The sequence below is a fragment of the Dendrobates tinctorius genome, unplaced genomic scaffold, assembly GCF_039654945.1.
Source record: "Dendrobates tinctorius isolate UK_male_01 unplaced genomic scaffold, ASM3965494v1 ptg000011l, whole genome shotgun sequence".
NCBI classification, from domain to species: Eukaryota; Metazoa; Chordata; class Amphibia; order Anura; family Dendrobatidae; genus Dendrobates; species Dendrobates tinctorius.
The window spans coordinates 101,302,470-101,314,181 of NW_027361679.1; the positions used below are offsets into that span (position 1 = coordinate 101,302,470).

At 40.4% G+C, this 11,712-nt stretch overlaps 1 protein-coding gene across 19 annotated transcripts in view; it reads left to right on the forward strand.

The window, feature by feature from the left end:
* ADGRL3 (adhesion G protein-coupled receptor L3) overlaps positions 1-11,712 on the forward strand; it is a 948,965-nt gene that overhangs the window by 666,946 nt on the left and 270,307 nt on the right. The window lies entirely within an intron of this gene.

The window sequence follows — 11,712 nt, forward strand, 5'->3', positions numbered from 1 at the left end:
TGAGTAAAAGTAAAAGTAAAAATTGTAATTAATTGAAAATGGATTGAAGTAACTCGTGAATAATAAAACTATTAATGATGTAAAATGTAAATAACTGAGAATAGATTAGAATAAACCTACTCTACTGCTGGACTATATTTACTCCACTGCAATAATGGATAGGTATGTATTCATCCTTGAATAACATTTTCAGGCACAATAAACTGGAAAGTATTAAAGGGGGAATTTTTGGTCCACGTTTTAGAAGTTTCTCTTGTACAACTGTCCAAAAAGATGACTCGCATTTGGCAAATGAGTACAGTTGCAATCAAAATTATTCAACCTCCTCTTATGAATTAGGTTTATTACCAAAATTTCCAAGCAATAACCTTAATTTTACAACCTTGGCTTATCTTTAACCCCTTGACGACTGCCGATACACCTTTTAACTGCAGCAGTTAAGGGTACTTATTCTTCAGCGCCGCTTTTAAACGACACTGAGAAATAAGGGTATAGTGCCCCTCAGCATTGGAAAATCTCTGGGGTCTTGGCTATTGGGGGTAGCTGAGGCACTGCAGAATATGATCAGGGCCATTTTTTATGATATGAGTTTGATATTCATTTCTCTCTCCTCTTATATGATCTAGCACAAAGGTCTCAAACTGCATTCCTCAAGGGCCGCAAACAGGTCATGTTTTCAGAATTTACTTGTATTGCACAGGTGATAATTTAATCACCTGTACAGATGATTCCAGCACCTTGTGCAATGCTAAGGAAGTCTCAAATACACGCATGGTTTGTGGCCCTTGAGGAATGCAGTTTGAGACCTCTGATCTAGCATATCAGAGTAGAGAGAAATGAGGTCCCCCGAGCCCTCCCAGTACCTCCGCAATCCTCAGGCCCTCCTGCTCCGTTTTCCGGCCCTCCAGTTCTTCCTTGAAGAAAATGCGCGCTGAGATCTGACAGCCGGTACCCGGCAACAATAGGAGATTTTTCCTATTGTTTCATTTTGATCAAAATAATAAAAATAGTAAATCAAACACCCCTTTGTCCCCCCCTTAGTTAGATAAAAATAATAAAAAAATTGAATTTTTTTTCCATTCTTTGCAGTTAGAGTTGGGCTTAGGGCTGTAGTTAGGATTGTGTTAGAGTTCTGTTATGGATGGGGTTGGGGTTAGGGTTGTGTTAGGCTTAGGGTTGTGTTAAGCTTGGGGTTACAATTAGGGTTGGGGATAGGGTTAGGGGTGTTTTTGGGTTAGGGTTGGGGTTAAGACTGTGTTAGGGTTGGAATTAGAATTGGGGTTTTTTCAAAAGTTAAAAGAAATTATGATGTGATGGCTCGCTACTCAAGTTTGGATCTGGTGCTTGGATATGAACCGAGTATCGCAGAACCCCACATGTCTTTTGGGGGGTGTCTAATAGCAATGAAACATGCGGGGCAGGGACTCAAGCATGTCACTCGAGCACCCACAATATCCGTGCAAACTGTAATGACAACATATTCAATATGGCGACCTAATGTTAGCAAATTCTGTGACGTACCTTGGGTTCAAAATGCTCACTATACCACTGGATAAAATCCTTGAGGGGTGTGGTTTCCAAAATGGGGTCACTTCTGAGGGGTTTCAACTGTTTAGGCACATTAGGGGGTCTCCAAACGCGACATGGTGTCTCATCGATTCCAGCCAATTTTGCATTAAAAAAGTCAGACGATGCTCCCTCTCTTCTAAGCTCTGCCATGAGCCAAAACAGTGGATTTCGCACACGTATGGGGTATCAGTGTACTCAGGAGATATTACACAACAAATTTTGGGATCCATTTTCTCCTGTTACCCTTGTGAAAATAAAAAAGTTTGGGTCTAAAGTAGTTTTTTTGTGAAAAAAGTTAAATGTTAATTTTTTCCTTCCACATTGCTTTAACTCCTTCACTCCCAAGGGTGGTTTGCACGTTCATGACCGGGCCAATTTTTACAATTCTGACCACTGTCCCTTTATGAGGTCATAACTCTGGAACACTTCTATGAATCCCAGTGATTCTGACATTGTTTTCTCGTGACATATTGTACTTCATGATAGTGGTAAAATTTCATTCAAATAACTTGCGTTTATTTGTGAAAAAATGGAAATTTGGTGAAAATTTTGAAAATTTCACAATTTTCCAACTTTGAATTTTTATGCCCTTAAATCACAGAGATACGGCACACAAAAAACTTGATAAGTATCATTTCCCACATGTTTACTTTACATCAGCACAATTTTGGAACCAAAATTTTTTTTGTTAGGAAGTTATAAGGGTTAAAAATTGACCAGCGATTTCTCATTTTTGCAACACCATTTTATTTTTACGGACCACATCACATTTGAAGCCACTTTGAGGGGTCTATATGATAGAAAATACCCAAAAGTGATACCATTCTAAAAACTGCACCCCTTAAGGTGCTCAAAACCACATTCAAGAAGTTTATTAACCCTTTAGGTGTGTCACAGGAATTTTTTGAATATTTTTTAAAAAAAATGAATATCTAACTTTTTTTCATGAAAAAAATACTTCAGGTTCAATTTTTTTTATTTTACCAAGGGTATCAGGACAAATTGGACTGCAAAAGTTATTGTGCAATTTGTCCTGAGTACACTGATACCTGATATATTGGGGGGAACCACTGTTTCGGTGCATGGCAGAGCTCAGAAGGGAAGGAGCGCCGTTTGACTTTTTCAATGCAAAATTGGCTGGAATTCATATCGGATGCCATGTCACGTTTGGAGAGCCCCTGATGTACCTAAACAGTGGAAACCCCCCACAGGTGACCCCATTTTGGAAACTAGACCCCCCAAGGAACTTATCTAGATATGTGGTGAGAACTTGGAACCCACAAGGGCTTCACAGAAGTTTATAACGTACAGCGGTACAATTAAAAAATCATATTTTTTCCACAAAAATGATCTTTTCACCCCCAATTTTTATTTTCCCAAGGGTAACAGGACCCTAAAAGTTATTGTGCCATTTGTCCTGAGTACGCTGATACCCCACATGTGGGGGTAAACCACTATTTGGGCGCATGGCAGAGCTCGGAAGGGAAGCAGCGCCATTTGACGTTTTTGGCTGGAATTGAGATCGTACACCATGTCGCGATTGGAAAACCCCTGATGTACCAAAACAGTGGAAACCCCCACAAATGACACCATTTTGGAAACTAGACCCCCCAAGGAACTTATCTAGATGTGTGGTGACAACTTTGAACCCCCAAAGGCTTCATAGAAGTTTATATCATACAGCTGTACAATTAAAAAATCATATTTTTTCCACAAAAATGATCTTTTCACCCTCAATTCTTATTTTTCCAAGGGTAACAGGGCCCTAAAAGGTATTGTGCAACTTGTCCTGAGTACGCTGATACCCCACATGTGGGGGTAAACCACTATTTGGGCGCATGGCAGAGCTCGGAAGGGAAGCAGCGCCATTTGACGTTTTTGGCTGGAATTGAGATCTGACACCATGTCGCGTTTGAAAAGCCCCTGATGTACCAAAACAGTGGAAACCCCCACAAATGACACCATTTTGGAAACTAGACCCCCAAGGAACTTATCTAGATGTGTGGTGAGCACTTTGACCCCTCCAGTGCTTCACAGAAGTTTATAACGCCCAGGCGTGAAAATAAAAAATTCGTATTTTTTCCACAAACATGATCATTTAGTCCCCAATTTTTTTATTTTCCCAAGGGTAACAGGAGAAATTGGACCCCAAAAGTTGTTGTCCAATTTGTCCTGAATACGTGGACACCCCATTTGTGGGAGAAAACTACTGTATGGGCACACGTCGGGGTTCGGAAGGGAAGTAGTGATGTTTTGGAATGCAGACTTTGATGGAATGGTCTGCGGGTGTCATGTGCGTTTGGAGAGCCCCTGATGTACCTAAACTATTGAAACTCCCCACAAGTGACCCCATTTTGGACACTAGACCCCCCACGGAACTTATCTAGATGTGTGGTGAGCACTTTGAACCCCCAAGTGCTTCACAGAAGTTTATAATGCCCGGGCATGAAAATAAAAAAATCATAATTTTTTCCACAAACATGATCAATTAGTCCCCAATTATTTTATTTTCCCAAGGGTAACAGGAGAAACTAAACACCAAAAGTTGTTGTCCAATTTGTCCTGAGTACGCTGACACCCCATTTGTGGGAGAAAACTACTGTATGGGCACACGTCGGGGCTCGGAATGGAAGTAGTGACGTTTTGGAATGCAGACTTTGATGGAATGGTCTGCGGGTGTCATGTGCGTTTGGAGAGCCCCTAATCTACCTAAACTATTGAAACTCCCCACAAGTGACCACATTTTGGACACTAGACCCCCACGAAACTTATCTAGATGTGTGGTGAGCACTTTGAACCCCCAAGTGTTTCACAGAAGTTTATAACGCCCGGGCGTGAAAATAAAAAAAATCATATTTTTCCACAAAAATGATATTTTTGCCCACAATTTTTTATTTTCCTAACGGTAACAGGAGAAATTGGACCCCAAAAGTTGTTTTGCAATTTGTCCTGAGTAGGCTGATACCCTACATGTGGGGGTAAAACACTGTTTGGGCGCATGGCAGAGCTTGGAAGGGAAGGAGCACCATTTGACTTTTTCAACTCAGAATTGGCTGGAATTGAGATCAGACGCCATGTTGCATTTGGAGAGCACCTGATGTGCCCAAACAGTGGAAACCCCCAATTCGAACTCCAACCCTAACGCCAACACACCCCTAACCCTAATCTCAGCCCTAACCCTAGCCCTAGCCCTAACCCTAGCCCTGGCCCTAACCCTAGCCCTAACCCTAACCCTGGCCCTAACCCTAGCCCTAACCCTAATGGGAAAATGGAAATAAATACATTTTCTTTTAATTTTATTATTTTTCCCTTACTAAGGGGGTGATAACGGGGGGTTTGATTTACTATTTATGGCGATATTTATTTTTGGCGGCTGTCGCACGCTAAAAGACGCTTTTTATTGTAAAAATAGTTTTTGCATCACCACATATTGAGAGCTATAATTTTTCAGTATTTTGACTCACTGAGTCATATGAGGTCTTATTTTTTGCGGGACGAGTTGACATCTTTATTGGTACCATTTTCGGGCACGTGACATTTTTTGATCGCTTTTTATTCCGATTTATGGGATGCAGAATGAACAAAAACCAGCGTTTCATGAATATCTTTTGGGGGGTGCGTTTACACCGTTCCGCGTGCGGTAAAATTGATAAAGCAGTTTTATTCTTCGGGTCAGTACGGTTACAGCGATACCTCATTTAGGTCTTTTTTTATGTTTTGTCGGTTTTATGCAATGAAAACTATTTTATATAAAAAATAATTATTTTTGTATTGCTTTATTCTGCAAGCTATAACTTTTTTATTTTTTCGCTGACGATGCTGTTTGGCTGCTCGTTTTTTGCGGGACAAGATGACGTTTTCAGCGGTACCATGGCTATTTATATGCGTCTTTTTGATCACGCGTTATTGCACTTTTTGTTTGGCGGTATGATAATAAATTATTATTTTTTGCTTCGTTTTTTATTTTTTAAGGGGTTTGCTAAAGGGGTTAACTAATGGGATAGTTTTATAGGGCAGGTCATTACGGACGCGGCGACACCTAACATGTGTACTTTTATTGTTTTTTTTTATTATTTCAAAAAAATGGATTTATTGGGGGAATATTTTTTTTTTTTTTGTAATTTATTTGGCGATTTTTTTTTTTTTTTTTAACTTTATTACATAGTCCCAGGTGGGACAACACTGTCCTGTGACAGATCGCTGATCTGTCACATCACAGATCACTGTGACAGATCAGCAATCTGTCACAGGTAGTTCTGCAGACTTCCTCATGCCTGCGCTTTGCAGGCACTGAGGAAGTCAGCTCCCTACAGGCCCCCGAAGGCCCCCGTCGCCATCTTGGATTCGGGGGCCTGTAGGGAAAGAGACCCCCGCAGCAGCGCTGCACATTGCGCTGCCGTGGGGGGCTCAGGGAAGCACGGAGGGAGCCCCCTCCCTGCCGATGCTTCCCTTTAACCCCCGGTACACCGCGATCATGTTTGATCGTGGTGTGCAAGGGGTTAACGTGTTAGGGGCGGTCCGTGACCGCCCCTGACACATAGTGCGGGGTGTCAGCTGTGATAATCAGCTGACACCTGGCCGCGATCAGCGGCGCTCACCACGTGGGCGCCGCTGATCGCGGTAGACGTACTATCCCGTCCATGGGCATAGGGTCCCATGGACTGGATAGTACGTCTGATGTCAGGAAGGGGTTAATTCTCGTGAAGCACCTGAAGGGTAGTTTTGAGCAACTTGAGGGGTGCAGTTTTTAGAAGGGTGTCACTTTTGGGTACTTTCTGTCATAATGACCCTTCAAAGTCACTTCAAATGTGAGGTGGTCCTTAAAAAATGGTTTTGTAAATTTTGTTGGAAAAATGAGAAATCGTTGGTTAACTTTGAACCCTCCTAGCAAAAAAAATTCCTATGTTTCCAAAATTATGCTGATGTAAAGTTGACATGTGGGAAATGTTATTCATGAGCAATTTTGTGTGATATAACTCTGATTTAAGGGTACAAAAACTAAAAGTTTGGAAATTGCAAAATTTTCAAAAGTTTTTCCAAATTTTTGTTTTTTCATAAATAAATGCAAGTCACATCGAAGAAATTTTACCACTAACATGAAGTACAATATGTCATGAAAAAACTATTTAATAATCAGTGGGATCTGTTGAGGCGTTCCAGACATATAACCTCATAAAATGCCAGTGGTCAGAATTATAAAAAATGGCTTGGTCATTAAGGTCAAAATTGACTCGGTCACTAAGGGGTTAAGAGGCATCACGCCATCCACCCCATGCACAAATGTCCTGTTGTACTAAATATTAAATATAGTGGTGAAGGAGCTTCTGCACGCTGAAAACTTTCAAATATAATTTTTCTGGTCAGCCAATAAAGGTATCATTCTGAGAATAGTTTTGTCTTTTTTAGACATAAGTATTTGCATAGATTTTTTTTGTTAACACGGTACCCCAATATAATTTTTTTTTTTGTACATCATCCAACACAATGGAAACATGCCATGCTTTACATTTTATTTTCCAGCAAAAGGAAATTACATTATATCAATTAGTCAATGAGATACATTTATTAGGTTGTATCAGATCAGGATTACTGTAGTTGACTGTCTTTCACTTCTATATCCTAATTGTACGCTTCATTCTTCGGCTGGCTCCTGCGCTGAAAATTCAGATTTAAAATCTGGGTTTGCTACAGGTTCACATCTAGTGAAAATATTAAAGTTCAAACAAATATTCACGCAAATATTGCCCAACATATGATAACATTCTCAGCCTCGACACCAGTCCTGAGATAATGTCATATAATTTCTTTAACTAGGCTAATACAAATAATTAACACCCAATTTCGCTACTCACCTTTGATTTAGAGAAGGCTTTTGAGATTCTTCCCTTGTCCTAGTTATGACAAATGGTAAATACTGTGACCCTGATTCATAATTGCTGTTTCTTCAATTTTCTGGAGTCATTTGCTCCTTGTTAGTGACTTTAGTATTTGCGCTTTATTCTCTTTAGGTTTTGCACCAATTTTTAAATGGTTTTTCTTTTTGAGTTTTCTTTGAAAATTTTCTTATCCAGATCTTTTAGACAGGTTCAATATGAATTTTACCAAATGTCTCAGTTTTAGGGTGCACCTTCTTCCAGTTTCCTTCTGGTGTAAGGTTTCTGGTGTATTTTTAGACAAACATGACTTTTTAAAGGATTTGTGACTTTTTGTGCAACAGGGTTGCAAAAAAAAAAACAATTAAACACTAAAATAAAGAGCATTTTTTATGTTATGTCAAATTCATGACCTGCATGTATAATTTTGAACAACATAACAAGAAAAAAAAAAGAAAAGTGACAAATCTCAAATAAGAAATAGGGACTTTTGGCTATTCTTGGCCATGTTTTACGTACTTCATTCACTGTGCTCCACTCCAATAAGTTCTGATTCATCGAAGCTTTAACGTCAGAAAGGGGAAATATATAGTATCCATGTAAACTCTATTTTCAGCCTGAGAAAGACCTATTGATAAGGCTAAAAGGCTCAGGGGGTGCCCACACACAACTTACAATGCACAGTTCAAAAATATACATGGGCAAGGCCAGCATTCCTACAGTATTGAATTAAATGAGTTGAAAAAAGTTAGTACCTGGCTTAGCTATAGTTAATCCCTCTCACTACCCAGGACGTATCCATACGTCTTAGCTGGAAAGTGGTTTTTGACCTAAGACGTATGGATATGTCCTGGCTATCGCGTGAGTGTGAGGGAGTCCAGGGCTGTAGTCGTGGCCTACAATGGTTGCTGTTTCAGCGTACTCTGGCCCACCATCACATGCACACAATGTCCCCTTTGTAGCATACCTTTCTTTGCGCTTTCAGATCCATCAGGGTCCTCTCTGATCTGCTGAGGATTTCCTTCTGACGGTTTTAAACAAAGATAGACAGAGTCCAGTTCCAACTTCAAATAAACAATGTTACTTGGTTTCATTCTCATCACGTCCAGCTCAGTCACAGCAACATCATAGCGAACATCACAGAGCACATTCCTTTCTGTCCCTATGCTTTCCCTCACCTTGTCCGGAATGTCCCAGGGTCGTACCGACTCGCATTCCTTCTGGCCAACCTAACTATCTTCAGAAGTTCCCCTGTCCTTTTCGCAACAGACAAAAGAGCATTAGCCCACGTAGTTTTGGTGCTGCCTACTGGAGCTGCCCTGCATTCCGTTACTGCTGTGACCTACGGCCCACAGGCCCTAGATGATTGGGCTACTTGCTGAAACGTTACGTTGTCAACTGCCCTGTCCGGGCTCTCAGGCCCTACTGACTGAAATGCAGAAAATTCTCTGCCTTACCTTGGCCCCTCTTAAATTAACTACTTCCTATCCTATTCTAAGTGTGCTAAAGTGCCCTCATCTAGTGGGCTAACTTAAGTACTGCACTTTCCCTACAACGTATATATTTACACATTACATTACACACTAGCAGCATTATAAACATACATGACATAACACATAATAACAGGGTCTAGGGCAAAGGGATTGGGGCACAAGTCAGTCCCAGTACACCCCTTACATGGGCACAGGAGCTTTTTCATCATGCTACCAAACAAAAGTGGAATAAAACGCAATCAATAAATAAATAAATGTAAATAAAAATGGTATAGCTGAAAACTCATTTTGTCCCGCAAAAATCAAGCCATCATACAGCTCCATCAGTGGAAAACTAAAAAAGTTATAGCTCGCAGAATAAAGCGATGCAAAAAATAATTATTTTTTTCTATAAATTAGTTTGTATTGTGTAAAAGCACCAAAACATAAAAAATTTATGGTATATAAATGTGGTATTGCTGTAATTGTACTGATCAGAATAATAAAGCTGCCTTATCAATTTTACCACATGCAGATCGACATAGAAAAAAACATTAAAAAAATCCTGAATTGCTAATTCTTGAACATTCTGTCTATCAAAAATCGGAATAGAAAGAAATCAAAAAACGTTATGTGACCAAAAATGTTACCAATAAAAATGTCAACTTGTTCCGCAAAATACAGGCCCTCACATGACTGTCGGTAGAAATATAGAAAAATTATACCGCTCAAATATTGCGATGCAAAAGCCTTTTTTTGCAAAAAAAAAGCGTCTTTTAGTGTGTGACAGCAGCCAAACATAAAAAACTATATAAATCTGGCATTGCTGTATTCACACCGACCATAATAAAAGTCATTTAATTACTTATACACCACAAGACGTGGCATAAAAAATAAATAAAACAAATTCTTCATTTGCAGTAAGTCTCAGCGCACATTTATCCTGCGATTTACGTTGAGCGCTTACACCAGGGATTCTGTGTAAATCTCTGAAATACGTGATTCAGACAAAACAACCAGAGAAACATTCCCTATAATGAGGCAGATGGGGATGATGTGGACCCCATCTGGCCTATGATCTGGTGGTGTCCACCTTTTAAAGTGTGCATAAAAGTGCAATCGACCAGTTTTGTGAACTTCTGAAAAGAAGGAGACCACTGAACAGAAGTCAGAAGGAGTACACAGTTACTCTGCTGCCTCACTATAGTGAATGGATCCTTCGGGGGTTTCATCTGAAACATACAGGTGCATCTCAGAAAATTAGAATATCATCAAAAAGTTAATTTATTTCAGTTCTTCAATAAAATAAGTGAAACTCATATATTAGATAGAGTAATTACAAGCAGAGTGAATCATAGAATCGTAGAGTTGGAAGGGACCTCCTGGGCCATCTGGTCCAACCCCCTGCTCAAAGCAGTATTCGCTAAATCATCCCAGTCAGATGTCTGTCCAGCCTCTGTTTGAAGACTTCCATTGAAGGAGAACTCACCACTTCTCGTGGCAGCCTGTTCCACTCATTGATCACTCTAACTGTCAAAAAGTTTTTTCTAATATCTAATCTGTGTCTCCTCCCATTCAGTTTCATCCCATTGCTTCTAGTCTTTCCTTGTGCAAATGAGAATAAAGATGATCCTTCTACAGTGTGACAGCCCTTTAGATATTTGTAGACAGCTATTAAGTCTCCTCTCAGTCTTCTCTGTTGCAAACTAAACATTCCCAAATCCTGCAACCTTTCCTCATAAGACAGGGTTTGCAGACCGGTGACCATTCTGCTCGCCCTTTTCTGAACTTGTTCCAGTTTGTTGATGTCTTTTTTAAAATGTGGTGCCCAAAACTGGACACAATATTCCAGATGAGGTCTGACCAAAGAGGAGTAGAGGGAAATAATGACTTCACGTGATCTAGACTGTATGCTTCTGTTAATACATCCTAGAATTGCATTTGCCTTTTTTGCTGCTGCATCACACTGTTGACTCATATTCAGTCTCTGATCAATATGTGAGTGATGTATTTCAAGTGTTTATTTCTGTTAATGTTGTTGATTATGGCTTACAGCCAATGGAAGCCCAAAAGTCATTATCTCGGTAAATTAGAATACTTTATAACACCAGCTTGAAAAAATAATTTAAAAAAGCGAAATATTGGCCTACTGAAATGTATGTTCAGTAAATGCACTCAATACTTGGTCGGGGCTCTTTTTGCATTAATTATTGCATCAACGTGGCATGGCATGGAGGCGATCAGCCTGTGGCACTGCTGAGGTATTATGAAAGCCCAGGTTGCTTTGATAGCAGCCTTCAGCTCGTCTGCATTGTTGGGTCTGGTGTCTCTCATCTTCCTCTTGACAATACTCCATAGATTCTCTATGGGGTTAAGGCCAGACGAGTTTGCTGGCCATCAAGCACAGTGATGCTGTTGTTTTTAAACCAGGCATAGGTACGTTTGGCAGTGTGGACAGGTGCCATGTCCCGCTGGAGAATAAAATGTCCATCTCCAAAAAGCTTGTTGGCAGAGGGAAGCATGAAGTGCACCAGACCCAACAATGCAGACGGGGAGTAATTGATGCCAAAGGAGCCCCGACCAAGTATTGAGTGCATTTACTGAAAATACTGTCAGGAACACCGCACTGCACTTGCTCACTGAGCCAGTGCGCGTGTCCTGAGTATAAAAACAGTGCTCAAAGATACCTGTGGAGCGGGACAGCAGCGGTGGCGATACGTGCTTCAGACTATCAGGACCTGAAGTACGTGACTGCTGGGGGTGTGACCTAAGCTCCACAGAGCTAGGAGCTGCAGGGA